This window comes from Aulonocara stuartgranti (assembly GCF_965226115.1).
Source record: "Aulonocara stuartgranti genome assembly, chromosome: 4".
Lineage (NCBI taxonomy): Eukaryota > Metazoa > Chordata > Actinopteri > Cichliformes > Cichlidae > Aulonocara > Aulonocara stuartgranti.
In genome coordinates, this window is record NC_138942.1 from 32,597,404 (window position 1) to 32,613,605 (window position 16,202).

The window sequence follows — 16,202 nt, forward strand, 5'->3', positions numbered from 1 at the left end:
ATCCTGACCCACCCACGAACGTACAGGATGGAAGAGCAGTCAGAGACACCATATGCCACAACCATTTCCTGTGACCCGTCAACCCAACATGTTACAAGACAAATACACAGATACTGTGGTCAACTGCCTTTATTGGTCACCCTGTATGTCCTGTACACAAAGAATAAATGTGTATATTAGTATGTTGTACAAACACTGACATGATTCGTCCATCTATGATCACTCCACCCACCCTTAACTGTTGTTCCAGCAGTACAATCTCCAGCTTCGACTTTTGGATCTGCAGCTGGAGGTGCACCATTTCCATGTCGCACTTTCTTATCTTCCTGGCCAGATATGTCTTATACAGCTGCTTCACAGGGAGCTATTGCAACAAGGGACATAGCATTGGCATCCATAGTACATGCCTACTTAGGTTGGTTGTAAATCAGTGCTGAACAACCCACTGTGGAAAGGTTCGTTGTAGGAGTGGCTGGACCCTCTTCCTCTTCATTTCCAGCATCACTCTGCCAGGGACATAGTAAGTCCATGGTGTCATCATAGTACCACATTGTCGTCAGTTGTTATATTTTCCACTGTACACTGTATACCTCATAGTGTGGCTCTGTTGCGGCCTCCTCTGTAGCAGCTGTCACTGTTTCGTCATCATGTGCCTGTGGTGGAGACATTTAACAACATTGCTGTTCTACTGTTGACACATGTAGTCTGTGGAGTATTACGAGTACTCACGACTGCATGTCAGTCTGGCTCAACAGGGGGCTGCACCAGATGCAGTACACCATCACCGTCAACTGGAAGAATATGGGGTTCATACAGGTCACTCATGACTTATGTGGGCGCAAATGGCAATTACCAGACATACCAATCACCATACACCTCATTGTCAGTATGCTCTCAGAGACAACCGACACTGAGGGAAGGCAAAATCAGTAGGTGTCAGGGTGGAAACGCTTTTATGAGCTTTATGTTGCATTGAGGTATATGTTCATATGTTACACTTATTGGGAAAGGTACGGAATGTACTACTCGCTCTGTCTCTGGGAACAGGGAGCTCACCCTGTGGGAGGTTAACACACACACACACACACACACGCATGTATGCAAAATTAAAGGACACTGCTATGCTCATAATAAAGACGTACCACTGCAGCTCGGTGTGTGCGAGTCTCTCCCTGGGCCCTCACCCGTGCAGCACGTTAACAGTTTCCAAGTGTCTCAGTGTTGTTTATTCACCTAACTGTTTGATGACTGTCATTCTCTGTCAGTAGGACAGTAACTTCACTACGACATAGTTCATTTTGGTCAAGGTGACTGTGCAGAATGGATGTATGCACGCCATGTATTGTTTTGGATTTACCCCTTATGTAGGCACTTGTGTCTTGTGGGGTTGTTGCCACAGAGGATGTCCCCGCAGAGATGCCTTCAGCCACAGGGCGCCCACTGTTTTGGCTGAGGGCCAACTGCTCAGCCTCTGTGAGTGGTGGTGGTGGAGGACCCCCACCTGTTTTTTTGGGCCTCCGCTTTTTTTCTGTTGGCTGTGACGGCACACATTTGGGCATACAGAGTAGGCAAATGTGTACTTGTGATGTGCTCAGATAATTTCAATATGTGCTTACAGGTGGTATATTACTGTAGCCTCTAACTGCAATTGATTTACATAGGACACACAGACCAAGCACTATGGCTCATAATACAATTACACCTTACCTGTTTGGACTATGTTTTTATACTTCATTTTTACTTGCTGCCAGGAACGTTTGGGGCCTGTTGGGTTGCACCTGCGCTCACATCACATCACAAAATAAAATGTATAACATAATAAATAGAATGACATATGATAAAATAACGTGTTATATGGGTGGAAATCCCTAGATCAATGTTTAAATTAACACTCATGCATTGACTCTGTCGGCTATGTTTTGCCATGCATGCTCCCTTTCCTTTGCAGCTGCGGCTGTGTTACTTTTTTTTCTACATGATGTGCATGCTGTCGGCATATGCTGCCATCAGAATTTCCGCCTCGAGCGCTGTGAAATACGTCGACCGCGCCTTCTTTCCCTCCGTCTCCATGGTGACTCGCTTAATCTGTGCTCCACTGATCGGGGCTTTATGTATCCTCGTGCGCGTGCTTAACTTGGGGTTGTAGCAACTCCGCGTTGATTGAACTAATTGTTATCAGCCTTTCTGAAACGGAATATTCCGAGTTGGACAGTTCGGGGTTACTCAACCGTGAGTGTCGTTTTTCACTCTGAGTTTTCTAAACCGGCTTCCTGAAACAGGGCCCAGGGGTCCGTTCTTCGTACCTCGCTTACTACATCCAAGATCAAATCATCGCGCCAACTTTGAGCTCGCTATTCCGGTTCTCCGAACACACCTGTTGTTGACGATTAGTATAGCTGGATGAAGTAATGTGAGATCACTGGGTGGTTTAACAGGGGCTACGCATCAATAGTAGAAACATTGATCGGCGAAAATGTCGAAGGAGCGCGCTCAGTATTTTTCGGCAGCAGAGCAAGAACTCTTGAGTGAGGGATTTCAGGAGTTTGAGTTTAATTAAAACGCAAGGGAACACTGCAAAGGCTGCAAAAGCAAGGAGAGAGGGCTGGCAGAAAGTTGCTGACAAATTAAACTCGTAATTTAATAATAATAATAATAATAATAATAATAATAATAATAATGGAGTGGATTTATATAGCGCTTTCCAAGGCACCCAAAGCGCTTTACAATGCCACTATTCATTCACTCTCACATTCACACACTGGTGGAGGTAAGCTACAGTTGTAGCCACAGCTGCCCTGGGGCAGACTGACAGAAGCCAGGCTGCAATATCGCGCCATCGGCCCCTCTGGCCATCACCAGTAGGCGGTATGGTAAATGTATTCTATTACACTATATTATCCAATATTATATTACATCATATCCTCTTTCACATTAGAGCCACAACAGGACCCACTAGAACATGGGAACAAGTAAAAGTGAAATATAAGAATATTCTACAGAATGGTAATATTTATCACTTATATTGCTTTTCGTCTCTTGGAAAGAGACCCTGAAATAATCTGTTTGTTTGTTTATAACAGCAACCAAGAAAAGGGCAGAGCAAAAAAAAGACAGGTGGTGGTCCTGCACCCCCTCGTCAACAAGTTGGTTAAGTAAATAATACTCTCACGGGAAAATCGATATCTCTATGAGCACACTGTCGCGCTGAGCTAAAGGATCCTGTCTATCCCGCAATATACGGTGAATTCTGAGGACTCTCCTTATCAATCTTGCACCTTCCGCAATGGGTGGCTCACGTATACGGACAGGACATGGCTGCGACAGACTTCCCAAATCCACCTTCGCTTTTATAGCCGTGGTCTCTCATCTTGATTACACGAAGTAATTTACTATTACTACTCTGAAATATGAATTACATCTGTAATAATCACATACATGTAATAGAATGATTGATAGTACCTTTTTTTTTTTTTTTTTTTTAGAAAATGACCTGTATGTATCTGTATGAAATCAATAAAAGGATCAAGTACTGCATTATCTTTAGTTACATTGATAATATTTATTTATGGAAACACAGTGGTAAAATATCGCTGTTGCTTTTGTATACATGAAGCGGACATACCTGAGTGGCCGCGATCTAATCCTGTTTACATAAAGTAAGCCTGCTCCCAAGCAGGTTTACGCTTACGGATCTGTTGCTATGACAGCAAGTCCCGGATGAGCTTCGGAGAACCGAACGATCCAAGATCACGCGAAATCGTCAACAATCAAATCCAGCTAACTTACTTAGAGAGGTACGAAGAACGGGCCCCAGAAGGTGGAAACTGTGCTACAGTTGGGTAAACAAGGCACAAGAACTTGCCTACCTACATAAACAGTCATACAGCGGGATGCACAGAGGACAGCTACACAGGAGGAAATTAATAAATAATCTGGGAACCAAACATAATCCAACAACCCCAAAATATGACACTTTTCTCTATAGAATAAACTCAGGGTTACAAAGTGAGCTTTTAACATAAGCCATAATACAAAATCACAGGGACACAAGACAACTAAAAACACGTGGTCGATAGACCCAGGATCCCAACAAACTGTGTTTTTGATTAAATGAGGCATAACCTACAAATGTAATTACATGAGTCATTTTAAAATACTGTATACACAGAAGGTGCAGTGCTCCGAAAAATAAAAAGTTGAGTTTTCTAATTAAGAGATTTGTGATATTTCAACAAGACTGTTGAATACAATAAAGTAATATGCTTGGAATTCATACTTTTTAAAATATATTTTAAAACATGATTGTCTTTGAGCGTATAGCTTCTACATCAAAGACTTAAAAATAAACTGAATGTGTCAGCTTGTGTATATTTGGCAACATCCAGCAGCTCCGAAATGTGAGATGAGGATGCATTAGACCACAGGTGTCGAACTCCACGCCCCAAGGGCCGGTGTCCTGCAGGTTTTAGATGTGTCCTTGATCCAACACAGCTGATTTAAATGGCTAAATGACCTCCTCAACATGTCTTGAAGTTCTCCAGAAGCCTGGTAATGAACTAATCATTTGATTCTGGTGTGTTGACCCAGGGTATTATCTAAAACCTACAGGACACCGGCCCTCGAGGCCTGGAGTTCGACACCCCTGCATTAGACAGATTATTTTAAAGATCATTACAACTACTACAATTTTAAGGTAACTTATAATGTCACTTTCTGAGTTTTAAATGTTTTTCTTCTACTGGATTTACATTGTGTTAACACATATGCAGAGACAAATTTACCTTGAAATGTCCCGGCATTGTTTGACTCTCCTTTTGCTTTCACCAAGTGAAAGGGGGCCCTTCTCCTTTCTCCAGGTTTGATCACCTAAATGTTGAAGCACTAGAGTTACAAATAAATAAAATTGACGATGTACTTGTGTCTTGCAAGGCACACTGAATGCACTACTTAATCTATGCTTGAACATAAGATCAAGATGGGTGAGAAATTAATTTTAAAAAGACACACAATGTCTTAGTAATATGCTCTTCTACATTGTGTCTTGTCTTAATTGCAAATGATTCTCCAATTGTCCAATTTGGAGAATGTTTTAAAATGTATTTATATTGTTCCTTTAATTGGTCACCCAGTAGTCTATACGCAAATGACCATGAAGTATGAAAAAATTATTACCACCAGCATCCAGTGATGACCTTCATTGACAACTCCCAAAATATACTTGTAGAAGACTGGGTCAATCTGTAACACATTAAAAAAAACAAGTTAGACCCACCTCACTGATAATACGTATTGCAAAGCTTTTAAGGACAACTTAATGACAGAATATTGTTTAATACCTTAATTTTTGGCTTATTCCACTTCCATTCCGTGGTTGGTTGAATTTGTTTACCACGGCAGTCAGATAAGCATTAATAACCTGGAATTACAACAAGAGATTCACAATAATTGATTTAAATTTTTAAATACATTAAATAAAGTTAGTTATGCAACCAACTTTTTTTTGTTGGAAACAGTAAGCATAAAAACAAAAAGAAAGAAATGTCACTTTACCTCACTTTCTAATTCCCTTTTGGGGAGCTGTATTGTAAATGTCCTCAAAGAATATCTTGTATGGTCCGATTTTTGACAGGAGGACATACGTCTTATTTCCCTCCCAAGCATCTGTCACATCTATGAAATGTTTACAAAAAATAATGTTGTATTTGGATGGACCTTAGAACAAACCCCCCCACAAAAATCAACAACAACTCTAAATTGTTGGAAAATAATTTTCGCTGAATATTTTTAGACATGATAAGAAGATAATATTAGATCAGTTTTAGTGTTCCTTAGGTTATTACATGTCAGTTTGCACATTAAGTTAAATATTTTATGAATATTTCAGAATGCTTTGTTATTTAGACTAATGCGAAAGTGACAGTGACAGTATTACCTAACTGCACATTAGTGTTCCAGGTTTAAGGAACCCATCCTCAGGGCTATTCAGCTGTATGTTACTGTTCATCAACCTTGTTTTACGACTAAAAGATAGACAGAACTTTTGAATACATGAGCCCACAACTCGTAAACATTCTGCATCAACAGTTAAAGACTACGTAGTCAGTAAATGCTATTCCAAAAATGCCAATAATTTTAGCACTTCTTAAAATGAGTAAACATACTCTTGATGATAGATTTTACAGAGGCAGTGGAGGCATGCATCATGCCCAGAGCGGCACTGGACAATGCATTGGTGTAGACGTGGTGGTGGATGGTTCAGAGGCTGACGTGGTGGTGGATGGTTCAGAGGCTGACGTGGTGGTGGATGGTTCAGAGGCTGACGTGGTGGTGGATGTTTCAGAGGTGGACGTGGTGGTTGGGGGCCCGACTGTGGTAGTGGTGGATGGCTCAGAAGAAGAAGAAGCATTAGACAACTTATGTGGAATTCTTGGCTGTTCCTCTGTGAACACCATTAAATGATCAATGTTAATTTTTGGTATTGTCACACCTTTGCTGTCTAAAAGATCCACACTTTTTCCTGCTATTGCAGCAATTGTGTAGGGGCCGAGGTAATTGCGATCTAACTTGCCCCCTTTCCTCTGCTGGCTCCTCGTGTTCATCCTCCACACTTTCATGCCAACTGTAAAACTCGGACTAGGTCTGCCTTTATTTTTGTTTTGATATTTTGACTGTGTTTTTTTGCTACTGGAAATAGCAGTTTGAAGGACTTCATCCAGCTTAAGAATTTCTTCTGTTGCCTCCTCAACAGACAAAATGTCCTCCACACTGCTGTCCACCTGTAAGATGTAGAAAAGGGGATGTGTTATTATATGAAAATCAAAAAAAAAAAAAATTTCAAGAAAAGACATTTAAAGTCTTGTTTTTTAAAATAACTTATTCTGTATTCATCTGGGATTTGAGTAGGGTACCTCGCCTCTCTACCAAACATTAAAAAAAGGGTGAGTACTTAGTGGTCATATGGCGCTTGGTTCTCAGGCCAAACATGACAGGATCCAAATGTTTGTCCCATTCCTCTGGCTTTTTATTTACCAACTTGGAAAGTGCTCTACAAAATTAAATAAAAAAGCAGTTATTGGGATATGAAGGAAAACCAAATTAAAAATAAAAACATATGAAATGCGTAAATAATTATGATTTTACAGTTATGAGCTAATGCACGCATTTAAAGATCAAAAGCAGGGCATTTTTCTGTTTACTTGAAATTTAAAAACTTCATTAAGGGGGAGTGACTGTTGTATTGCTGACACGTGTATTATTAGCACAGCAAAATAAAAAACAACACACGAACAGAACACGTGACCTCACGATATAAATTCCTTTTTTTTTTTCTAAATTTTCCCTTTTTTTCCAAATTATGTTTTTCATTTTAGAAAAATTACAAGACAACAATAAAATCCCCATTTTGATTTTTCGAACAGAATTAAGTTGTAAACACTACAAACTTCTAACGCTAGCCGGTACTAGTTACAACACCATCACACCTAGTAATGGCGGTGATGGCGATGATGTTGCTCACTTGGGAATTACAACAAGAGATTCACAATAATTGATTTAAAATTTTAAATACATTAAATAAAGTTAGTTATGCTACAAACATTTTTTGTTGGAAACAGTAAGCATAAAAACAAAAAGAAAGAAATGTCACTTTACCTCACTTTGCATGGTCAACAACAACTCTAAATTGTTGGAAAATAATTCAGCTGACTATTTTTAGACATGATAAGAAGATAATATTACATCAGTTTTAGTGTTCCTTAGGTTATTACATGTCAGTTTGCACATTAAGTTAAATATTTTATGAATATTTCAGAATGCTTTGTGATTTAGACTAATGCAAAAGTGACAGTGACAGTATTACCTAACTGCACATTAGTGTTCCAGGTTTAAGGAACCCATCCTCAGGGCTATTCAGCTGTATGTTACTGTTCATCAACCTTGTTTTACGACTAAAAGATAGACAGAACTTTTGAATACCTGAGCCCACAACTCGTAAACATTCTGCATCAACAGTTAAAGACTACGTAGTCAGTAAATGCTATTCCAAAAACGCCAATTTTAGAAATTCTTAAAATGAATAAACATACTCTTGATGATCGAGGGGTCTACTGTAGATTTTACAGAGGCAGTGGAGGCATGCATCATGCCCAGAGAGGCACTGGACAATGCATTGGTGTGGACATGGTGGTGGATGGTTCAGAGGCGGACGTGGTGGTTGGGGGCCCGACTGTGGATGTGGTAGTGGTGGATGGCTCAGAAGAAGAAGCATTAGACAACTTATGTGGAATTCTTGGCTGTTCCTCTGTGAACACCATTAAATGATCAATGTTAATTTTTGGTATTGTCACACCTTTGCTGTCCAAAAGATCCACACTTTTTCCTGCTATCGCAGCAATTGTGTAGGGGCCGAGTGTCATGATTCGGCTGTGTGGCAGGCAGGAGAGGACCCAAACGCAAACTCACGGAGACAAAACAAACTCAAAAACACAGCTTTTAATGCTGGCAAAAAGTGGAACACGAAAACGGTACTAAACTAAACTGGGAAAGCCAAACAAAGTAAACCAGGAACCACGGGGAGAATCACACACAGCATGAGGGAGAACGCGACGCCGAACAGAGGGAGACGCAGACAGAAATACACAGAGGGTTAACGAGGAAAGTGGGAACACACGGGGAACACAGCTGACACAGATAACCATAACGAGACAGGGCGGGGTGAACATAACACTGACGGGAGCCGGGCAGTCAAACAGGAAGTACAGAGGTTCAGACAGGAGGAGAGAGAGCACGGGGAAAACACAGACATAACGGGCAGGGGAAACATGGAATAAAACATAAGGAGAGACGAGGGCTCACAGATACAGAGGGGCACACAGGGGGTAAAAGCCACGAAGGGAAAACACTTGGGGAACAACACAACAGGGCAACTCAGGAAATATGGCCTAAATAGGGAACAAAATACAAACATACAAGAAAACTAAGAATACTGGGCCAACATGGCCCAGGACCATGACACCGAGGTAATTGCAATCTAACTTGCCCCCTTTCCTCTGCTGGCTCCTCGTGTTCATCCTCCACACTTTCATGCCAACTGTAAAACTCGGACTAGGTCTGCCTTTATTTTTGTTTTGGACCATGACAGTACCCCCCCCCTTAAGGGCTGGCACCAGACAGCCCAAACACAGAAAAACCAAAACCAAACAGAAAACGACCCAGGGCGGGCGGCGGGGGCCCAAGACGGAGGGCCCGGAACAGAAAACAAAAGAGCACAGCAAACAACCCAACAGCCCAAGAAAAACAACCCAAAAACACAGTGCAGTTCAGGGGACCGACCATGCGGACGGCAACGGTGGAGACGTGGAAACAGTTCAGGAGGCCGGCCGCGCGGAAGGCGGCGGCGGCGGCGGCGGCGACGACGACGGAGCAGTTCAGGAGGCCGGCCGCGTGGAAGGCAGCAGCAGCAGCGGCGGCGGCGAAGGAGACGACGACGGAGCATTTCAGGAGGCCAGCCGCGCGGAAGGCAGCGGCGGCGGCTCTCCAGTGTTAGGCGTGCTGGCCATGGCCCGGTGGGCACAGGACCAGTCAAGGCAGGACCAGGCGTCGCTGCTGAGGCTGGACCAGGCGACGGCGAAGCAGGAGCTGAGGCTGAGGCTGGACCGGGCGACGTTGAAGGCGATGACGGGGCCGGACCAGGCGATGACGGGGCCGGACCAGGCGACGCACAGGCTGGAGCTCGACCAGGCGTGGCGGAGGCTGGACCAGACGAGGATGAAGACTCGGATGAAGCTGGACCAGGCGAGGCAGAGGCGGAGGCTGGACCAGACGAGGGCGAAGACTCTGATGAAGCTGGACCAGGCGAGGCAGAGGCGGAGGCTGGACCAGACGAGGGCGAAGACTCTGAGGCAGGGCCAGACGAGGCACAGGCTGGAGCTGCAGCAGGCGAAGCACAGGCTGGAGCTGGACCAGGCGGAGCAGAAGCAGAAGGTGGCTGGATGGGCTCCTCAGGCCCTCCAGCTGACGAGGAAGGTTGCTGGACGGGCTCCTCGGGCCCTCCAGCTGACGAGGCGTGAGGCTGGACGGGCCCCTCGGACCCTCCAGCGGAGACGGGTGGCTGAACGGGCTCCTCGGGCCCCCCAGCTGACGAGGTAGATGGCGGCGTGGGAGCCGCGGAGTCCTGGATGGGCTCATCCGGGCTCCCAGCAGGAGCTGATGCAGAGCCAGAGAGATTTGGGACCCCTGGCTGAATGTTAAGCTGACCAGCGGACCGTACTGCTATCGGGGACTGGGCTACTGGAGACGCGGGGAGCTGAGCTACTGGGGCCTGCGCTACAGGCGGCACTGGAGCTACTGGGGCCTGCGCTACAGGCGGCACTGGAGCTACTGGGGCCTGCGCTACAGGCGGCACTGGAGCTACTGGGGCCTGCGCTACAGGCGGCACTGGAGGCTTTGGAAACTGAGCTGGGAGTAGCTGCGGGGGAGCCAACTGAGCTGGGAGTAGCTGCGGGGGAGCCAACTGAGCTGGGAGTAGCTGCGGGGGAGCCAACTGAGCTGGGAGTAGCTGCGGGGGAGCCAACTGAGCTGGGAGTAGCTGCGATAGTTGGGGGGAAAGTGGAACTGGTGATTGAGTGGATGACTGTGCTAAGGGAGGCTGCGCTGGGGAAAACTGAGCTAAGGTTAACTGAGGAGGTAGCTGAGTGGCAGACTGAACTGAAGGAGACTGAAGTGGTGGTAGGGGTGAAAACAGAGCTTGTGGTGGAGTTAACGACTGTGCTAGCGAGGATACAGGAGACGGAGCTAGCGCTTCTGGCTGGGCAGCTAAGTGAAAAAACACAGCTCCGGAATAAACAGTCCCAGAGTCAGGAAACTCCTGTTTGTCCCTTCCACTCACCACAGCTGGCAACTCAGAAGTCTCGGGGTCTGGCTGTGGCGGTGGGTGTCGGCGGCGTGAACGCCGTTTTCTCCGGGAAGGGGGAGGAGCTGAGCCGGGCCGCGAATCCTCCAGCGGACCGGGCTGAACGTCCTCCGACTCTTCCCACCGGAGAGGCAGTTCCGGGCGGCTGCCTACGGTGGACACGAGGAAGTCCCGGATGTGGGGGTGGAGCGCGCCGAATAACCAGGGGAGTCCGGACACCATCCTCTGTAGGCGGATGGCTACGGTCTCCCGGTATCCTCCTCTTGGCAGCGCTCCCCACTCCTGACAGTGGTATTCCACCGTGTAAATCAGGTCCTCACGGAGCTCGGCAGAGGGATTGTGAGCTGCTGGGTCCATGTCGTGGTCGCGTTATTCTGTCATGATTCGGCTGTGTGGCAGGCAGGAGAGGACCCAAACGCAAACTCACGGAGACAAAACATGAACTCAAAAACACAGCTTTAATGCTGGCAAAAAGTGGAACACGAAAACAGTACTAAACTAAACTGGGAAAGCCAAACATAAAGTAAACCAGGAACCACGGGGAGAATCACACACAGCATGAGGGAGAACGTGACGCCGAACAGAGGGAGACGCAGACAGAAATACACAGAGGGTTAATGAGGAAAGTGGGAACACACGGGGAACACAGCTGACACAGATAACCATAACGAGACAGGGCGGGGTGAACATAACACTGACGGGAGACGGGCAGAGTCAAACAGGAAGTACAGAGGTTCAGACAGGAGGAGAGAGAGCACGGGGAAAACACAGACATAACGGGCAGGGGAAACATGGAATAAAACATAAGGAGAGACGAGGGCTCACAGATACACAGAGGGGCACACAGGGGGTAAAAGCCACGAAGGGAAAACACTTAGGGAACAACACAACAGGGCAACTCAGGAAATATGGCCTAAATAGGGAACAAAATACAAACATACAAGAAAACTAAGAATACTGGGCCAACATGGCCCAGGACCATGACACCGAGGTAATTGCAATCTAACTTGCCCCCTTTCCTCTGCTGGCTCCTCGTGTTCATCCTCCACACTTTCATGCCAACTGTAAAACTCGGACTAGGTCTGCCTTTATTTTTGTTTTGATATTTTGACTGTGTTTTTTTGCTACTGGAAATAGCAGTCTGAAGGACTTCATCCAGCTTAAGAATTTCTTCTGTTGCCTCTTCAACAGACAAAATGTCCTCCACACTGCTGTCCACCTGTAAGATGTAGAAAAGGGGATGTGTTATTATATGAAAATCAAAAAAAAAAAATTCAAGAAAAGACATTTAAAGTCTTATGTATTTAATCCAACAATGTTTTTTAAAATAACTTATTCTGTATTCATCTGGGATTTGAGTAGGGTACCTCGCCTCTCTACCAAACATTAAAAAAAGGGTGAGTACTTAGTGGTCATATGGCGCTTGGTTCTCAGGCCAAACATGACAGGATCCAAATGTTTGTCCCATTCCTCTGGCTTTTTATTTACCAACTTGGAAAGTGCTCTACAAAATTAAATAACAAAGCAGTTATTGGGATATGAAGGAAAACCACATGAAAAATAAAAACATATGAAATGCGTAAATAACATTATACCTCTGTATGGTCCCATTCATCCTTTCTACCAACCCATTTGTCTGTTGGTGGTATTGGGCACAGAGACTCCTTTGAATGTTTAGGATCTTGCAAACATTTCGGTTGATCCGAATTCAGAAAGAAATAACCACATTACTCTAGTAAAACAGTTAATTTCTAACTGAGGAATGGATTTTAGGTGTTTCTTTCTTACTTCATTCACAAACTCCTTCCCCTGGTCCGTTAGAATGCGCTTCGGTGCTTCAAACTGGTAAAAGAACTCCAGAATGTATTTTGCTACCTCTACAGCGCTTTTGGACTTCAACTGATATGCCTGGGGCCATTTTATCAAGTAGTCAATAAGTACACATATGTACTGGTTGTTATTTGAAGTCATTTTTAGTGGACCAATTAAATCCATTCCAATAAGCTCAAATGGCTGATTGACCTATTAAACACAGAAATCATTAGCAATTCCTTATTTTCAATAATAATTTGAATTTTAATCAACGTTTTTTATCTTATGTATTATGTCACAAACCATTTACAGGAAAAAATAGACCTAAAATGTTTACCTGTATCGGTGTGTACTCCACCTCCTTTTTAATGATGACACTGCTGGCCTGGCATGCCACACACTGCGGCTACGTCCACACCTACCCGGGTATTTTTGAAAACGCAGATTTTTCTATGCGTTTGCACCTTTCATCCACACCTAAACGGTGTTTTTGGTCACTGAAAACGGAGATTTTTAAAAACTCCGGCCAGGGTGGTTATTTTTGAAAACTCCGTTTTTGCATTTACGTGTGGACGAGAAAAACTGAGAAAACGCAGCGTCAAAGGTGTGCGCCTTTTTTGACGTCACACTGTGCACCACATTATTGTTTCGGTGAAATGAATTTCTACAATACTGTTACTGTTAATTGTACTCTCTGCAGTGTTTAAATGCTTACATATACACACACAGTTACTGTCCCTCCACACAGACGACTCGGTTCTGCTTCTATGCCCCATCCTTGTTTACTATTTCCCACCGAGGCTTCTAGACTTCTGATTGGCCGACATTTCTACACTGTTAGGAATGTATTGTCACCTGTTGCTTTGGCATGTTCCTAGCAGCGTTTTCCTTCATTTCTGCGTTTACTTGTGGACGGGATTATTTTTGAAAATGGAAAATCTCCGTTTTCAAAAATACCCGTGTACGTGTGAACGTAGCCTGAGTCACCTGAAAGGAGGGCAAAATAAATAAAATAATATTATTATAATATAATCAGTATAATAATTTAAATCATATAAATTTCAATAAAAAGACTTAATTTTTTTCTGATACAAAACGTATAAGACATCGACAGCTAACTAGTACACTTGTTAACTTGAAATTTAATACAATAAAGGACATTTTGCGAGACAAACAATATGCATGTATAATCAAGTTGTATACAGACCCATAAATTTATGTCCTCTGACATTCCAGGCCAATAAAATCTTTTTGAGATTGCTTCTCTTGTTTTTTTTCTGGCCACAGTGCGAACCACCACTGCTGGCATGAAAGTCAAGGAAAACTTCATTGGCTATGTTGGGCCCACACAGCACTTTTGCCTTAATGCAGTGATTTGTGCCTTTGTACTTTATGTAGTACAACTCGCCATCTGTGAGAAATCAAAGAAATACATGAGTAGTTTTAATCTGCTATAATATAGTCATAAATGTGGAATTATTACAGTACTGTAACATGGTCAAAAACGCATGATGTGTATGTGAATATAATTATTTCCACAATATCAATGTACCACACCATAGAGTTAATGGTTAATTATAAATATTTCCTGAATAACACACCATAGTTCATTATGAATTACAGTTATGAGCCAATGCTGTCAGGGCTCAGAGGCCCGTGGCGTGGAATGGACTCAGGCGCAGAACCAAAGACCGGAAGCTCGAAGTGATTTGCGAAAACAAAAACTTTTATTTACAAGTGTTCCTAACATAAATATTCAAGACAAAAAACAAGATTAAGCTTTGTGCAAAAGCTCATTGTGTGCATTGCTCCTAAATACTGCCAGAATAATTGCCTGCAGCTGAGGAACGGGGGGGCGGAGGGGGCAGGAAGGGCTCCACACAGAGGAGGAGAGCTGATGCTGTGGAAAGTTACTCAGGCTCACCCAGACCATGACAGTACCCCCCCCCCCCCCCCCCTCCCCTCCTCAAGGGTTGCCTCCAGGCAACCGACCCATCCCTGACCTGCGATGAGCCCTGTAAAAGTCAGACAACAAAGAAGGATCCAAGATTAGGGACCGTGACACCCAGGAATGCTCCTCAGGGCTGTACCCCTCCCAATCCACCAGGTACTGCTGGTCCCGCCCCCGCCGGCGCACGTCCAGGATACGCCGGACCGTGAAAGCGGGATGACCGTCGATGAGTCAGGCGGGAGGTGGGGGAACGGACGGAGGGCACAAGTTACTGACGCCCACCGGCTTGACCTGGGAAAAAATGAAAGGTCGGGTGGATCTGTAGTGACGGGGGCAACTTCAACTTGATTGCCGACGGACTGATGACCTGCTCCACCTCGAAGGGCCCGATGAAGCGTGGCGATAGCTTGCGTGACTCTGTCCTGAGCGGAATGTCTTTAGCGGATAGCCACACCTTCTGCCCATGGGTGTATGTGGGGGCGGCTCTCCGACGACGGGCCGCATACCGACGCTGGCATGCCACTGAGCAACACAAGGCCCAGCGGGTCATTCTCCATGCCCGCTGGCAGCGCTGGAGATGGTGCTGAACAGAGGGCACATCGAGGTCCGTCTCCAACTCCGGGAATAGAGGAGGCTGATAGCCAATGGAAGCTTCAAAAGGTGACAAACCTGTAGCAGAAGAGGTGAGAGCATTATGGGCATATTCAGCCCAGATGACCAGGAAGCTGGATTAGAGGCAGTAATGCAGCGGAGGGTGGCTTCCAGTTCCTGGTTGAGCCTCTCAGTTTGTCCATTCGTTTGCGGGTGATAACCTGAGCTCAGGCAAGGTTTTGCTCCGAGAGCTGTACAAAACGTCTTCCACACCCGCGACGTGAACTGGGGGCCCCTGGCAGACACAATCTCAGTAGGTATTCCATGTAGTCTAAAAACATGGTCCGTTAAGACCCTGGCTGTCTCAGTGGCGGTGGGCAGTTTGTCCAATGCGATGAAGTGAGCCGCTTTGGAGAATCTGTCTATCACTGTGAGTATAGTGGTTTTACCTGATGACACGGGGAGACCAGTGACGAAATCCAGGGAGATGTGAGACCAGGGGCGACGAGGAATGGAGAGCGGCTGTAAGTATCCAGCCGGGCGGCGTGGGTTTGATTTATTACGGGCGCAGATGGAGCATGCAGCCACATACTCTTTGACGTCTTTATCTATTGAGTCCCACCAGAAATACCTTCTAATGAGAGAGCTGGTCCTCCCGCCACCTGGATGACACGCAAATTTGCCTTTGTGAACCCAATCAATCACCTTAGGTCGCGCCACTGCTGGAACGAAACGCCGGTTCGGAGGACCCGTGCCAGGGTCCGGTTCCGTCTCCAGTGCGCGGCGGATGTCCTCCTCCACCTCCCAGGAGACGGCGCCGATTCTGACACCTGCCGGTAAGACGGTGGGAGCGTCGGGTGGGTCATTTGCCAGGTCAAACTGGCGGGACAGGGCATCCGGTTTGATGTTGCGGGATCCTGGGCGATAGGAAATAGAGAA

The 16,202-nt window shown here is 45.3% G+C and overlaps 1 long non-coding RNA gene across 3 annotated transcripts; it reads right to left on the reverse strand.

Moving 5' to 3' along the window:
- Positions 1-1,953: 1,953 nt before the first annotated feature.
- Positions 1,954-9,106, reverse strand: LOC309704739. 3 transcript variants are annotated; one of them, XR_014276354.1, is made up of 5 exons: positions 8,085-9,106; positions 5,551-5,670; positions 5,337-5,416; positions 4,782-5,238; positions 1,954-2,184 (listed from the first exon to the last, which is right to left on the reverse strand). It is a non-coding gene; the product is annotated as an uncharacterized lncRNA (long non-coding RNA). The 3 variants fall into 3 exon arrangements; XR_014276355.1 differs by lacking the exon at positions 1,954-2,184 and having other exon boundaries at positions 4,593-4,866; positions 5,173-5,238; XR_014276356.1 differs by lacking the exon at positions 1,954-2,184 and having other exon boundaries at positions 4,593-5,238.
- Between the last annotated feature and the right edge of the window lie 7,096 nt (positions 9,107-16,202).